The 16,960-nt window shown below is 44.3% G+C and overlaps 1 long non-coding RNA gene across 2 annotated transcripts in view; it reads left to right on the top strand.

The window, feature by feature from the left end:
- Positions 1–16,960, top strand: part of LOC149747532 (uncharacterized) — a 35,427-nt gene extending 18,467 nt beyond the window's left edge. Inside the window, exon 3 of one of the 2 annotated variants that reach the window (XR_016387444.1) lies at positions 8,911–16,960. This is a non-coding gene — a long non-coding RNA (uncharacterized LOC149747532). The other variant, XR_016387443.1, reaches the window with a different exon arrangement.

Raw genomic sequence — 16,960 nt, 5'->3', positions numbered from 1 at the left:
CCAATGCAGGGGACATGGGTTCGAGCCCTGGGCCAGGAAGGTCCCATATGCCGTGGAGCAACTAAGCCCATGTGCCACAACTACTGAGCCTGCGCTCTAGAGCCTGTGAGCCACAACTACTGAGCCCACGTGCCACAACTACTGAAGCCCGTGCTCCTAGAGCCTGTGCTCCGCAACAAGCGAAGCCACTGCAATGAGAAGCCCGCACACTGCAACAAACAGCAGCCCTTGCTCACCACGACTAGAGAAAGCCCATCACAGCAACGAAGACCCAACGCAGCCAAAAATAAAATAAATATATAAATGAAAAAATATATATAATGACCAAACAAAATGTTGTGAAATTCAGTGAATAGCTCTGAAATATTTTCATGCACTTAATTATAAACATGATAACTACCTGTGGGTTATTAAAAGATGCCTTCCTAGTCTCTCTTTCCAAAGGACACAGATTAAAACAATTACCAAAAACTGGTGAATGATTTTACTCTCTAGAAATCTGTAAATGTAAGACTCTTTCCATTCTTATTGTGAGGACTGATTTTTAAAGCTATCTTACTGATAGCTTTCAGGAGTCTAGTGCTACATTATGATTTCTAACAAATGCAGAAGTATCATATGACAAACAACTTTGAATGTTCCTACTGTATACATGAAAATACTAATGTGGCTGTGAATTACAATGAAACAACCTATGAATCATTTTTTTATAATTTGGGCATCCAACAGAATGTAAAAAATTTATTATTCCCATATAATTTTAATTATTAGTAATATTCATGGTGAAATATTTTAATTCTTTATGTGTAATAGTACACTATTGATCTTTATTTTATTTATGTATAACATATATAATTTATTTATTTATATATGTGTACGTATATATCTTAAAGAACGTAACGTATATGTATATATATCAGACACAAACACGCTGCGTGAAATATTTAGGTGAATTATGTTTTTTTGTTTGTTTTTTTGGCCACACCACATGGCTTGTGGGATCCTAGTTCCCTGACCAGGGGTCAAACCTGGGCCCTGGCAGTGAAAGCGTGGAGTCCTAACCACTGGACCACCAGGGAATTCCCTAGATGAATTAAAACAAGGAAAACTGTGAAACAAAAAATAGCTTTCAAAATAGAATCAAATATTTAGCCATAACCCACATTTTATATTAACATTTTAACTGAAGAATTTCTCATGTGTTTTTACGATATTTAATTAAGCTTATTTCTGTCCAGGCAAAGTAACTGTAAACCTTCTTCAGAAGAGCAATCTCTCAAATTAACATCGTACATTGCACTGACACTAGGATACAACTTGTAGGTCATGGCATGACAGGAAAGGTTTTTTTGGAAAACAAAGATTAAAGCTAGTGTATTTTCCAAGTAGTCATAAAGCTATAAACCATATTTATCAGTTCATTTTGTCCCATGTATTAATTTCTGTTGATCTGGATGAAGTCATCAGGTTTTCCACTAGAGTTTTGTCATCAGGTTGTCCATTAGAGTTTTGTCATTAAAGCAGTTTATTTGAACTGCTACCCAGTTCAGTGGTATTATCTAGAGGCTATCAGAAACTTATATTTGTTTAAAAAAAATCTGTTTTATGAGTCTTCTTGAAGATCTTCATTTTGTAAAAGCATCAGTGTAAAATAATGATTGTCTTTAAAGGACAAAACTTAAAATAGCATGGTTAAAGATTTGAGTACAATGCAATTGGCAAGAAACTTGGATATTTCTGTGACATATAACATTGTAGGATAATAACTAGACTTATGACTGATAACATTATATCAGGGCATATCAGATGTTAGGAATTCCATATAAAATTTGGGATATCTATATTAATGGCATTTATCCATATACTGTAACCTAAGGTTCATCTCCAGTCTCTTGACAATGCTTCTCAAGTATTTTAACATAACAAATAAATTTAATGAGTTTAGCATTTCTCTCTGAGATGTTTCAGGGTTCCTTCAAAGCATCCCAGAGTCAGTTGGAGGCTAAAAGTTAGATTTTGATATCTGGGAAATTTGTTAAAAATATCAAAAAGGTTTTAAAACACAACAGAATCATAGGTCTCTATGAAGCAATACTTATTCATTTAAGCAAAATCACAAAAAGATTTAAAAAACAAATACAGGTCACTTAAGGGGACAGAAACTCACACAATCTGTTATCAAAAAGGAGCACTCTAAGAAACTTCGTTCAAATTCCAGTCTTGCACTGGCTTCCTTAACAACAAAATCCACTTACTTAACTTCATTCTAAATTTAATTAATCCTGATCATGCATAAAACCTTTTTTTTTCCCCCTTCAGGGTTCCTTTCCACAATCTTTCATCACTTTCTGTTTCCATATTAGTTCATCCCTTATTTTCCCATCCAAAACCAACCAGCTCTAAGACATACTTTCTTTTTTTTCCCCAATAAAGTGTAATTCCATTCCTCGTACCCTCTTTACTGAAAACATGCATTCTACTTTCCTACTGTATACTGAAATGCTTCCTACTGAAGAGGGATGTAGAGGGGTTTAGGGTCCCTCCTCTTGCTGACTGTCATGTCAGGTCTCTGTCCACTTGTCCTGGGGGGTTGATCCAAAGGTCCCATGTAGAATGAAGTCATTTCTTGAGTGTTGGTGAGCTGATATCCTTGGCTGAGGACCGTCTGAAATTTCATTGCCTGAAGGCAAGAGGAGGCAAATTTAGTTAGGAAGTTTAGTAGGCAAGGCCAGAACAGGAGCAAAAGGAAGATGGAAGCATGGGGCCCCAGAAAAGGAAGGAGCCAGGACAGCCAAGACCATGTTTGTTTCGTTTGTTTGTTTTGGGTTTTTTTTTAGTGAAACTCTTGGGAGGCTCTATCCTTGAGGCTGGTTTTGTGATTGGAACAAGTGTTGGTAAACAGCCTCGGGGATCTGGACAGAAGGGCACTTGTGTACAACATAGTCTAAGTTGGCTGAGGTTAAAGCCTATCCCCAAGGTGTTGTCAGATAGGCGGATCCACTTCCCCTAACAGATTTGTCAAGGCATAGCCAACAGTAACTGGAATATGTAGAACTGGTTGCCACAAGGAAGTGCTGTGCCTGCTTGAGAACCCCCTGGTAGGGGTTTATATCAGTGAACTCGGGACTGGCAGGAACTGAGAAGCAAGGCAAAAGTTAAAAATGACAATTTGGGGCCTATTCTTGAGGAAGACAGAGAAGTCAAATTACAAATATGAGAAGTCCTATTGTCAGGCAGCAGCCCAGTACTGGAGCCCAGCTATGTTGTGTTAAGAGGGTTTTAAGAGGAGCTACTTACCTGTTTGTTTTTTAAAGAGGAGCCTCACGTTCTCTAGGGGCTTACAGGTGTAGTTGTCTGGAGGATCCTTGGAGGGCTTCTCCTCAGCAGTTGCAACCCGTGGCTTGACCCTGGTGTGATGGATCCAGCTAGCAATGCCAGGTACCTTGACAGGGGGTTTTTTGTCTCCGGGCAGTTTGTCTTCCAGTGTCCTGGTTTCCCGCAGCGATGACAGTTGCCAGGGGAGTTGGGGTGGTGCTGAGGGGGAAGCCTCCTGGGGGCAACCGGGAGTTGGCTGCTGGACCTGTAATGCTGCCACTAGTTGGGCCTGTCTCTTAGCCCTGCGTTTTTCTTTCTCTTTTCCCTCTCCTCCTCTCTCTCCTGGTTGTAGAAGACAGAGGAGGCAGCCCTAAGGAGTTCTGAGACAGGAGTGCTAGGTCCTAGGGCCACCGTTTGTATTTTCCTCCTTATGTCTGGGGCAGCTTGAGTGTTGCAACGGTCATTTAAAACCAGTTTCCCTGCCTCTGAGTCTGGGTCTAAGTGTTTTATAGACTTCCCTCAGCCACTCACAGAAGGCAGTGGGATTTCCCTGTCATCCTTGCCCATAATGAACAGGTTTTAGTTTACATTGTTTCTTTCCCTCAACCAGGCAGAAGAGGGAGTGGTCCCTGGCTGCCAGCCCTACTGAAGTATTATAGTCCCAATTGGGTTCCGTCTGGGGAACGGCCAGCCACAGTTCCCCTGGGAAACTGTTGGGGGTTTGTCACGTGGTAGCCGTCTCCCAGCTGAGCGGTGGCTTCGTATATGGTTGTTCTTTCTGACTGAGAGAGTGTCCGGGCAAGGATGATATAAACATCCCTCCAAGTTAACTCAAAGGTCATAGTTAGATGCCTAAACTTAATCTAGATTTTTTTCAGGGTCATCTGAAAACTTTCCTAGATCTTGTTTTATCTGACTGAGACCCTGCATAGAAAAAGGAACTTTGATCCTTATGGGAAATTCGGAGGGCCCTATTACCTCCTGAAGTGGGCAAAGTTTTGAGTTATGGGGCCCCGGGTAAGGGGCCAAAGCTTCGGCGCGGGGTGGGGGTGGGGGCGTCCAGCGTTGGGTACAGTGGGGAAGAGGCCGTTTGTGTAAGAGGCTCCTTCTTTTCCCCAGAAGAGGGCTCCAATGGGCAAGGCTTATTGTCGACTAAGGCTTAGTATCACCAGGAGAGGGGGAGGGAGGTTTGGTAAGCAAATTAAGCATTGCCAAGTCAGCAGAGTCTACCCAGCAAGTCCTGTAAAGTTCGGGGTTTTCCCTCAAGGCAAAGAAGACTTGGACATAAGGGACCTCGCTCCACTTTCGACAAAAAAGGTCACGCTGGAGAATGGTATTGGAGTTTAAACTCCCATATTCAGGCCAAATTTCTCCCCCTCCTAGCTTGTACTGTGGACGTGCCATGTTGCAAAAGAAAATTAATTGCTCCTTCCCCAAGGTTTGGGGATCAAACTTAGCCCAATTCTTTAGGATACATCCTAAGGGTGAATCTTGAGGATGGATGGTCAGTTGCCCATCTGATGAGGCTGTTCAGAACTCAAGGGTCTCCAGTTTCTGGAGGGACCAGGCAGAGAGAAAAGAAAGTGTTTTAATTTTACCCACAGATGTAAATTACCATATTGTAAACCATAAGTAGCTTGAGCAGAAGGGCTTCTCTATATCTTGGCAGCAATCTGAGTCACGGCACCAAAACGTTATAGGCAGAACAGCAATTCCTCAGGGCTTGTCCTCCCAAAGGAAAGCATTCAATCAAGAGACATATAGAAGCTTTAAGCAGCACGTGTTTTATTAAGCAAAGTGAAAGTACACTCCGGAGAGAGAGAAGGGGAGCAGGCCGCCTGGGAACCAGAAGCAGCCTCTATTAGTTTTAATTACATATTTAAATTAGAATCCTCAGCTCTTAAAAACCTGAAATTCTAGTGAAAACTAAGAAATAAGCAATTATGAACTTTTACATTAGGATTCTGTAGATTGGCGAACATAAATGTCAGTGATAATTTCGAAAAACATTTGTTTTCTTATAGACAACATCTCAGTGTGGCACCAAACATATTCATTAATAGTCCTAAATACCTTTAGTTTCTCTGTTTATTAACTGATGTCTTAGTATCTTATTTTTTGTGTGAATGACCTAGCTATTCAATAAACTTCCATCACTTAACTTTTTTTTTTTTTTAATTTATTTTTGGCTGTGTTGGGTCTTTGTTGCTGCACGCGGGCTTTCTCTAATTGCGGCGAGCGGGGGCTTCTCTTCGTTGCAGTGAGTGGGCTTCTCATTGTGGTGGCCTCTCTTTGTTGCAGAGCATGGGCTCTAGGAGCACGGGCTCAGTGTAAATGTTTTTTTCTTCAGCCCTTTAAATATATATATTTATATATATATTTAAACTGGGGTAAATAGAGTGGACTTGTTTGGCTTTTAATGTTGAGGACCAGTAGGGATGCCTTTTGGCCCATTTAACCTTGGGTACTGTAATATCAAAACATTGTTTTTTAATCACATAAATGTCTGTTTTATTTATCCCATTTTAAATAACCATCTAAAGATTTCTTTATTCATTTGAGAGAAGTCCTTTTTAAAATTTCTATCTTGCTGGAAAAAGTATCTAGACTTTTCTTACAGGGTTTTTTTCCTGGTAACATTAATTATTCTAATGTTTTTATTAGCATTTGTAAGACCCACTGAGGGGAAGCAAAGACCACAAATAAGGCTTCCCAAACCGGTTTTTCTTGGTTTTAAACTAAAGATGTTCTTTGTTTATTATTTGTTTTATTTATTTTGGCATGTGGACTCTTAGTCCCTCAGGGCTCACCAATGGGAGTGGCTGCAGTCTGATGCTGCCGGATGGCAGGTATTCTTTGCTCCTTCCTGAGCTCCCTCAGGGCTTACCAGCTCACCTTTGGAGGGCTGCAACTACTATTGACTATGACATCATTTATTTACTGATATGGCAGGCAATATTTTATTTCTCAAGTAAAACTAATGTTAATAAAGTGGCTCGTAGGAAAGGGAGTCTTGTAAGTTTAGTGGAGTGCTCTTCTCAGATCTTGGAGTCGGGTAAACTTTAAGCAGTTGGAAAAAGCATTTTCCCTCAATATAAATGATGATATCAGTTTTAAAACCAGAACACTGGGCCTTGAGCCAGTACTAAAATTGCTGAACCTTAGATTCACACAATAAACCAGGATTCCAAAAGGGGGTAGGAAGGGTCCCAGGTAGTAGGTAGCTCCCCCTGGACTTTAGCAGAATCAAATACAAGTTGTCTCTGGAAGAAAATGTTCCCCAATTCATTCAGTCAGGAGTCCTCCAGCTTAAAATTAAACACATATTATTGACAGTTCACAAACAAAGATCACCAAACCCACATGAAAACGAAGCCATTATGAGGGAAAAGATCACCCAAATGATAAGCAACAGATTACGGCCCAAAATACATCAGATATTAGAATGATCAGATACAGACTATAAAAGGATTAGATGAAATGTTTAAATAAATAAATTAGGGAATCACAAAAGTAAATAAGCAAAAAGAGACTATAAAAATGACCAGGCAGGGCTTCCCTGGTGTTGCAGTGGTTGAGAGTCTGCCTGCTGATGCAGGGGACACGGGTTCGTGCCCCAGTCTGGGAAGATCCCACATGCCGCGGAGCGGCTGGGCCCGTGAGCCATGGCCGCTGAGCCTGCGCGTCCAGAGCCTGTGCTCCACAACGGAAGAGGCCACAGCAGTGAGAGGCCTGCGTACCGCAAAAAAAACAAAAAACAACTCCCCAAAGAATGTACAGAGAATGCAGCATAGAGGCTGGGAATATGAACTAGCAGGTATTGGGCAGAGAGACAAAGTGAGACAGTGCAATATTCACCTCAAAAGGAATTCCCAAAGAAAAAACAGAGACTGGGAAAGAGGAAATATTCCAAGGTAAAACAACTGAGAAGTGAAAGACGTGAATTTCAGGAATCATAACATTTCAACAAAAGGATAAAGGCATGATATCCCACAGGAAGTTAAAGAGAAAGATATATTACCCATAAAGTAATGACAATTAAACCGACAGATTTCTTAACAGCAATATTAGAAGCCATAAGACGGTAAAAGTTTCTTTAAAGCACTGAGAGAAAATGACTGTCAACCAAGAATTTTATACCTATCCAAAGAGTCATCTAAGATTGGAGACAGAATTAACACGTAGAAAGATACAAAAGGCCCTTGCTCCCATGAACCTGGACACTAATTATACTTTTCTATAGGGCCAGCGGAGACATATGGATACAAGGAAGTTTTGAGGAATTCAGTTTCAGAGAGTAGCAAGCTCTCTATAGGTTATCAGAGAACTGTGGCAGATTCTATACTTGGGGACAGGTGTCTGTTCTGGATATGGTCAGTCAGAGGAGAAGGTGCCATAAGCCAGAGGGACTTAACAGGAATGAGAAGAAATTAACCAAGTTTAGACATGGGTGAGGACTGATGGGAAAAGCTGGAATCTGGAAGAGTCCCTAACAGGAATAAATTGTTTAGCCCAACAGTTTTTCATGGCATTCTTCTGGAATTTTGCCAAGAAAGTGCAGAGGTAAAAGAGTGGTGTTTCAGGGGTCCCCAAGGCCACCCGCACACTCGGTAATTCACAGGGGGACTCACAAGACTTGGCACAGTTGTACTCATGGCTAAGATGGATTATAGCAACACAGCAGGGACACACAGCAGATCAGTGAGGAAAGAGAAAGAGGCAGGTGCTGGAGGAGTCTGTGTGCACGGTACCTGTGCTCTCTCCCTCCTATGAGGGGCCACACAGAGCACACTCCACCCCAGCAAAGAGAATGCAGCAACTTTTGTTTGATGTTTCTGCCCAGGAAAGACCAGTAGAGACTCAGCATGCAAGATGTGTCATGGAGGCTGGTCACACAGCAGCTTCCAAAAGGAAAGCAGGCGTCCACCATACACCATGCTGTTTATACAGTACAGGCAGACCTCGTTTTATTGTGCTTTGCTTTACAGCCCCTCACGGATACTGTGTTTTTCACAAATTGAAGCTCTGTGGCAACCCTGTATCGTGCAAGTCTACTGGTGCCATTTTTCCAACAGCATTTGCTCACATTGGGTCTCTGTGTCACGTTTTGGTAATTCTCGCAATGTTTCAAACTTTTTCATTATTATTATATTTGTTATGGTGATCTTTGATCAGTGATCTTTGATGTGATTATTGCAAAATATTACGATTTGTTGAAGGCTCAGATGATGGTTGGCATTTTTTGGCAATAAAGGATTTTTAAATTAAAGTATGTACATTGTTTTTTGAGACATAATGCCACTGCACACTTAATAGACTACAGTAGAGAGTAAACATAACTTTCATACGCACTGGAAACCAAAAAATTCGTGTTTTGGTCTCGCTTCACTGCAATGCTTGCCTTAGTGAGGTGGTCTGGAACCTCGGAGAAGGCCTCTGTGGGCCCACTGGCACCCCTTTATCAGTCAGGGAGCCTGTCACGGCAGTGCAGCGAACTCTCCACAAGCTGACTTGCCAGAGGCCTGCCTTGCAAACACCCTTTCAAAGACAGCAGTCTCAGGCCTACTATGTTAACCTTTTTGTTTTTTTCAACAGGTGGAAAGAGAAAATTTGCACAGTCCTACATATTTTTGCAATGTTTGGATTCCAAGAGTCTTCCAGAGTTGAACACACAGGTGAACCAAAATTAACTGAAACTGCAGTCCAACTCCCTCTCAGTTCAAATACTAAAAAGATCAAAAGGCAGTGTAAGTGGGAGCAGTGGGCGGGCTAATCATAGGTGGGCCTAAGCTAACTTAAACTCACTGTAATTCAGCTCAGCTCTAGAGAAAACCTGAATGATAAACCTCCACTCTAATTTCGAAAGGAAAAAGTTCGTATGCTCTGGAAAATGAACAAAACAAAAAATGGCACATTAGGGACTTCCCTGGTGGCACGGTGGTTAAGAATCCACCTGCCAATGCAGGGGACACGGGTTTGAGCCCTGGCCAGGGAAGATCCCACATGCCGCGGAGCAACTAAGCCCCTGTGCCATAACCACTGAGCCTGTGCTCTAGAGTCCGTGAGCCACAACTACTGAGCCCGTGTGCCAGAACTACTGAAGCCCGTGTGCTTAGAGCCCGTGCTCCACAACAAGAGAAGTCACTGCAATCAGAAGCCCGCACACTGCAACGAAGAGTAGCCCCTGCTCACTGCAACTAGAGAAAGTCCGCACACAGCAACGAAGACCCAAGGCAGCCAAAAATAATTAATTAATTAATTAAAAAATGGCACATTAGTTTCCACATAATTTTAAAAATGTGCCATTTTCAAAAAAAAAAATTAGACTGTGGTTGCACAAGTAGATGATTGCAGAACCCTCTAAACTTACTAAAAAATATTAAATTGTTCACTTTAAATGGGTGAATTGTATGAAACCACAATTGAGGAATAAATAAATAAGTTACTCACCTGGGACTTGGTCATTTTTTGCTACTCTTGGGAAAGGGCCAGCAAATCTAGGTTCTGCCCTATCATGTGAATCTTCTGGACTCTGTCATAATGCTCAAGTTAGAGGGCTCTGGTCAGGACTCTTCACCAAGGATGAATCCCTGGTCCTGGGCGTCCTCCATCTCACATAAGCCGATTAGTTCATGGAAACTGGAATCTGTTGAATCAGTAGCAAATTAAATTCTCTTTAGTTGAGGCATACTCTTTGGCATCTAAATCTCCCTATCTTGCTGGAAACTGACCTTCATTTAAAGCCCAGACTGGGTTTTCTATAGACTCTAAACAGAGCTAACAAGGACTGGAGTATGCAGAGGGTACCCCACAGCATTAATAGCAGTGCCTTTTTTTTTTTAATTTTTGGCTGTGTTGGGTCTTCGTTGCTGAGAGCAGGCTTTCTCTAGTTGCGTCGAGCGGGGGCTACTCTTCGTTGTGGTGTGCGGGCTTCTCATTGTGGTGGCTTCTCTTGTTGCAGAGCATGGGCTCTAGGTGCATTGGCTTCAGTAGTTGTGGCATGTGGGCTCAGTAGTTGTGGTGCACGGGCTTAGTTGCTCCACGGCCTGTGGGATCTTCCTGGACCAGGGCTCGAACCCGTGTCCCCTGCACTGGCAGGCGGATTCTTAACCACTGCACCACCAGGGAAGTCCCAGTAGCAGTGTTTAACCCAAGAGCTCTGCAAAAACTCCAAAAAGCCCTGTGAATTCCATGATCATCTGTGAGACTTAACAGGTCCTCTACAAATATCTCAAGACCCCTTGGTACAAAACATTTAATTAGGTGCTTGGGAGTGAATGTGTTTCAGGCAAAGAACATGAGATATGGAATAAAACAAATAAGGTTCAGTCTGAGCTTTGTCTCTTGCTGGCCATGTGACTTTAAGCAAGTCACTTCACTTCACTAAGCCTGGTGTGTTTTGTTTTGTTTTAAATGGTGATGGAAACACAGTCCACGTGGGATGCTTATAAGAATTAAAGGTAATATGGACACGAAAGTGCCCACTAAGGACCCTTAAGATAAGAAGTGGAAAACAGAATGATTATGAGAAGGGTTTCTGGAGCTTGAATGTGTACATCAGAATCTTGTCTTTGCCTTGGAGTCCCCATCAACTCTTCAGCTCGAAGGGGCCCACATTCCCTTCTTTCTGTGCTGGAGAGGATTCGGGCCCTCTGGCCTGGCCTGTCCTTACGTGGGAGCAAGAGAAGAAGCACGGTCCAAACACAGGACTGCACGTGGGTGGAGGGAGGGGTGAGGGCAAGTGTGCATGCTCTCTGAAAGGCTGCCTCTGAATTCCAGAACCCTTGTCTCACACAAGCTTCCACAGCACAGCACTCTGGAAGGTTGGAAGAATGTGATTTTCTTCACAATGGCGGGTGGCCTGGAAAATTGGGCATTTTCCATCATTCTCTCTGAAAGTAAGTAAGTGAGGAAGAGAGACGAAGAATGTGTGTGTGTGTGTAACATATAGCAAATGGGAAAGGAGAACATCAATTTCACTTTTAAAATCATGAATAAAAGAGGAAGTTGAATCCAACAATTCATTAAGTGAATAGTTTGCATCAGTTTCTCCTCAAAATACAACAGAGTTCATTTTAACCTCATAATGTTCTTGGGTGTTCTAAATTAGTTAATACGTGTAAAAAGCTTAGAACTGAGACTGGCACTCAAACATTTTATAAATGCTAGTTAGTGCTCTTATTATTGCATAATATGATTATAGAGAAATCAGAAAATACATGTAAGCTAAATAAAGAAGCAATTACCCATAATCCCGCTACTTCAAGGTAAGTAGTTTCTCAAAGGGTGGTAGAAACAAAAACGTGATCTTATAGTCTTTCTAACTTTGTGAACTGGCTTTAATGCTATATAGTGAAAACATATTTTTATATACATATTTTTTTTCAGTCCAATAAATATACTCATAGACCTGTTGTTTTGGCCTATCAGAGGCCACCCAATCAGTCTCAGCCACTAACCCCCAAATGATACCTAACCCCTCACCCTGAGCCCCTGCCATGCATTACCTCCCCAGGTCCCCCGGCCATCAACTCCCAGAAGGTCTCCCTAAACATGAGCTGCCGAGGCCCTTCAATGATTCACGTCCACAGGCTCCCCCCACCCCTTTCTCTCCATAGTCCATTCACTAGCCCCCAGACCAACCAACACGCGATATCCAGGTGTCCTATGTCTCCAATCACTGATTCGAGGCCACCCAATCATTACCCTCAAAGACCCCTCGCTCAATCCCACACCCTGGGCAAACACTCGTAAGGCCCTCATCACTTACTCCACCAAGGCCGCCCCCAACCAGCCCTGTGACTCCCACTCAGACCCACGTGGCCCATCCTGGCCAAATCAAAATCATCCACCCCCACAGGCTTCTTCATGTTTTTGTAAAAATTATTTGTTTATTTATTTGTTTGTTATTATTTTTTAAAATTTTATTTATTTATTAATTTATTTTTGGCTGTGTTGGGTCTTCTTTTCTGTGCGAGGGCTTTCTCTAGTTGCGGCAAGCGGGGGCCACTCTTAATCGCAGTGCGCGGGCCTCTCATTATTGCGGCCTCTCTTGTTGCGGAGCACAGGCTCCAGACGCGCAGGCTCAGTAGTTGTGGCTCACGGGCCCAGTTGCTCCACGGAATGTGGGATCCTCCCAGACCAGGGCTCGAACCCGTGTCCCCTGCACTAGCAGGCAGACCCTCAACCACTGCGCCACCTGGGAAGTCCTATTATTATTATTATTATTACTTGGCTGCATCAGGTCTTAGTTGCAGCACGCGGGATCTTCTTTGAGGCACGCGGGATCTTTCATTGTGGCGCTCGGGCTTCTCTCCAGGTGTGGCGCGTGCCAGTTTTCTCTCTCTAGTTGTGGCGTGTGGGCTTAGTTGCCCCGCGGCATGTGGGATCTTAGTTCCTCGACCAGGGATAAGATAAGCTTCCTCCACGAGCCTATAATTTTCACACACCGCACTCCCCGCCCCAGCACTGACCCCCACAGGGCCCCCAACCCACTCGTCCCTACGGCACAGTAATCTACTGAGAAAAATTCTCCCCCCCAACAATGAGATCCGGTCTCCCCATTCACAGAGCTCTCACAAACCCCAGCCATCCCCAAACCATACCGAACCCCAATCATTCACCCCACAAACATTAAAGGTCATGGTTCCTCCAAACAGCAAGTTCGTCGCCCTCTGCCGACCCCAGCAGGCACCCAGTTTCTGCTCTCCACACAGGCCGCCGTCACCGACCTCCAGAAGGCACCCCAGGTCCAGGTGCCGCATCACTGACGCCTTCGGACCGACTCAGGTAACCTTCAAGCACCAGTACTGCGCACCCCACATCATTTACCACTACAGCCGTCCAGTCACTGTCTGCGGACCCACGGATCCCCACACACCGGCCCTCGCACGTCCGCAATCACTTAAAACCCCTTCCCCACGCCAGCTCGTCCCAATCACCCACCCCCGCAGCCCCGGTACTCGCCTCCCCAAGCCCGCACGGCGCCCGACGCAGCTGTCACGCTCCAGGCCCGCAACCTGCGGATCCGAATCACCCAGTCTCCGCAGTCCTCAGCCATTCACCCCAAGAACCCCCGGATCCGACCCTCACTGGCCGCCTCACTCGGCCGCACGGCTGTGCGGGCCCCCCGCAAACGCGGACGCCGCCCCCCACACCTGACCTCTCCCCCGGGGCGCGACGCTGACGCCGCAGGGCCGCGCAAGTGTCCGCTCAGAACTACATATCCCATAGCGCTGCTCGCTCTAGAACTACATTCCACAGAGGGCTCCGCGGCGCATCTGGCCGGGAGCTCCCACCGCCTCCTCTGCGCGGGTGGGCGGGCTGCGATGATGGATGTCTGGACCTGGCGTCAGCCCGTCTGACCCCCCCTGGCGTCAGACGCCGGGGGTCTTGAGGCGGAGCTGACCTGAAGCACAGAGAGTGACGGTGGTGGGGGGAAACTAAGAGGAAACAGCCTCCTAAGTGTATTGTTGCAAGAATTTTAGATCACATAGTGCAAAGTGGAGTATCCCACTACTTTAACAGGAAAACGTGGAAATAAATGAATTAGGCAGTAAAGACGTTGGGAAGAAACAAAGTAGACGTCTGGGAAGCAGAAGAAATAAATGTGTGAAAGAAAGATATTGCCTGCCATAACAGTAAACAAAGGATGTTGCTGCCATCAAGCCATCATATTGCAGCTGCCCCCATGGTGAGCCCTGAGGGAACTCAGGCTAGAAACAGGATGCCCCCCATCTAGCAGTCACCTGCTACAGCCACCCCGCTGCAGCCACCCCCCACCCCTGACAGTGCACCCTGAGGGGACTCAGGATGGGAAAACACAGGACACTGGCCGCAGAGAGCTGAGGTGCACATCAAAGGAATGACTTCAGTGACCTCAGACTCTTGCATCTTCCCATACACAGAAAAGCACTAAATCCCTTAACTTGAAGTATCTGGTTTTCTTTAATCAACAGTAATCTTTTGATGTTCCATCTACCTGGTCTTTGTTGCAAAAACTCCTATGTATCCTGGCGCCCCCCACCTCACCTCTTCAGAGCAGTCTCTCACAGTTATCTGACATGCTGTGTCTTGGGCTTGAAGTCCTCAGAATGTCCACCAAATAAAACATAACTCTCAACTTTTAGGTTGTGCATTTTTTTCAGTCGATGATGCAGCACATAAATCAGTCCTTACGTATCACATAAATCTAGTTCTTTGAAAATTTAGCAGCAACATGGATGGACCTAGAGATTATCATTCTAAGTGAAGTAGTCAGACAGAGAAAGACAAACATCATATATCACTCATATGTGGAATCTAAAAAATGATACAAATAAACTTATTTACAAAACAGAAACAGACTCACAGACATAGAAAACAAACTTATGGTTACCAAAGGGGAAAGATGGGGGGGATAAATTAGGAGTTGAAGGGCTTGTTAAAATTCCCCTGAGCCCACCCCCTGGAGAGTCTGAAATAGTGGGAAGCCTGAAATCTACATTGTCAAAAGCACCCCACTGGCTTCCCTGGTGGCGCAGTGGTTGAGAGTCCGCCTGCCGATGCAGGGGACACGGGTTCGTGCCCCGGTCCGGGAAGATCCCACATGCCGCGGAGCGGCTGGGCCCGTGAGCCATGGCCGCTGAGCCTGCGCATCCGGAGCCTGTACTTCGCAATGGGAGAAGCCACAACAGTGAGAGGCCCGCGTACCGCAAAAAGAAAAAAAAAAAAAATTAACAAAAGAAAGAAAACATTGTTATCAGCTATTCATTAGCCCCAGTACATCAGTCCCACTCCCTTTAGCCATTCCTCCCAGCCCAAGGAGAGACGGCTCTAATTCATCCTGTGTCTTTCTACTCAGAGCATCTATAGCTTTACTACACAGACTACATGTAGTGATGTTGTCTTAATCCATTTGGGCTGCTATAACAAAATGCCGTGGACTGGGTGGCTTGTAAACAACAGAAGTATATTCCTCACAGTTCTGGAGGTTGGGAAGTCCAAGATCAAGGCACCAGCAGATTCAGTGACTCCTTAGGGCCCCAGTGCTGGCTCACAGACGGCCATCTTTTCTCTGTGCCCTCACATGGCAGAAAGGGCAAGGGAGATCCCTGGGGCCTCTTTGTAAGGGCACCAATCGCATTCACGAGGGCTCCCCCTCATGACCTGATGGCCTTCCAAAGGCCCCCACCTCCAAACACCATCACACTGAGGAGTAGGTTTCAACTTATGAATTTCAAGGGGACACCTCAGTCAGTCTACAGCAGATACTTTGTTTTATTTATTTTTTGTTTTATTTTTAATTCATATGAATGATAGGTAAGATGTAACACTGTTTTAACTCATTTTTTTTAAAACTCAAAGTTAGGTTTTACCTATATGGATGAACATAGATACGGCTCATTCATTTAAACTATGGTATACTGTTCAATTTATGAATACATCATAATTTATGCTGATTGTTAGATATTTGGTGCTTTTTTTTTTGTTTTTAGTTTTGAGTTTTGTTTGGTTTTACTATTCCTAGCCTAATCAGCCTAGAGACTTTATCCCTCACCAGGTGCACATCTGTAGTTCAACAACGTTCAATTTATTGACTCATTGCAATGAGGGAAGGTAAACGCCTGAGAAAGCATATGGGTCATCAGTCCAAAGGAAGAGATCAATAATTAAAGTATTTAGGTGAAAGGTAAATTTGGGTGAACTTTACATGAAGCAGTGTTTTGATAGCACAACAAGGCTGTGTGCAAAGGGAACAATATCAGGTCCAGAATGCCAAGTGGGTCCAGGGTCTGGTTTCCTAAGAAACTACAAAGATAAGATGACTGTGGAAGGCTGTGTCCGGACACTCCTTACCTGAAGCTCTGCCCCTGGGTTGGAAAAGAGGTTGCTTCTCTGAGTCAAAGTCATTTAGATCCCCCAGGCAAGAGTGAGATATTTCATTTTTACTGATACACTTTCAAAGGGCACAGTTTACGATGGTTTATGATTTTAGAGATAAAGTTTTCTCGGTGAGGAAGAAAGCAGCAATCACTCTAAGAGGGCTTCTTGATGAAAATTTACAGCTTGTCCTAGGGAGAAACATTGCTTCCTGTTAACTTTGCAGGTGCCTTAATTTATGTCTGTCCAGCCTAATGAGGGGCAGTGTTTACTTCCTTTTTTTTTTTTTGGCGGTACGCGGGCCTCTCACTGCTGTGGTCTCTCCCGTTGCGGAGCACAGGCTCCAGCCACGCAGGCTCAGCGGCCATGGCTCACGGGCCCAGCCGCTCTGCGGCATGTGGTATCTTCCTGGACCGGGGCACGAACCAGTGTCCCCTGCATCGGCAGGCGGACTCCCAACCACTGGGCCACCAGGGAAGCCCAGTGTTTACTTTCTTGATCCAAAGTAATTTTTACTTTTGCAACTGATTCAGCATTACTTCAAGGAACAATCTTACACATATTTCCTTGTCCTCCTGTGGACGTGTATCCACCAGTAATGGATGAGGGCTCCCATTACTCCCCTGTTCACATGTTCTGTGAAGAGCTTTTGCCTATTTAGCTTTCTGACTTTTGCTTATAGATTTACAGGAGGTCTTTATTTAATGTATTCTGGATACTAATTCCCTGTAATTATTGTTAAGCTCCTTCTGACGTGATGCTAGTCTTTCTATTTTGCTTATGG

The sequence above is a fragment of the Delphinapterus leucas genome, chromosome 14 (genome assembly GCF_059928025.1).
Source record: "Delphinapterus leucas isolate spDelLeu-1000000601 "Yukka" chromosome 14, BTC_Dleu_Yukka2, whole genome shotgun sequence".
Classification (NCBI taxonomy): Eukaryota; Metazoa; Chordata; class Mammalia; order Artiodactyla; family Monodontidae; genus Delphinapterus; species Delphinapterus leucas.
This window is presented reverse-complemented; position numbering and strand designations above follow the sequence as displayed.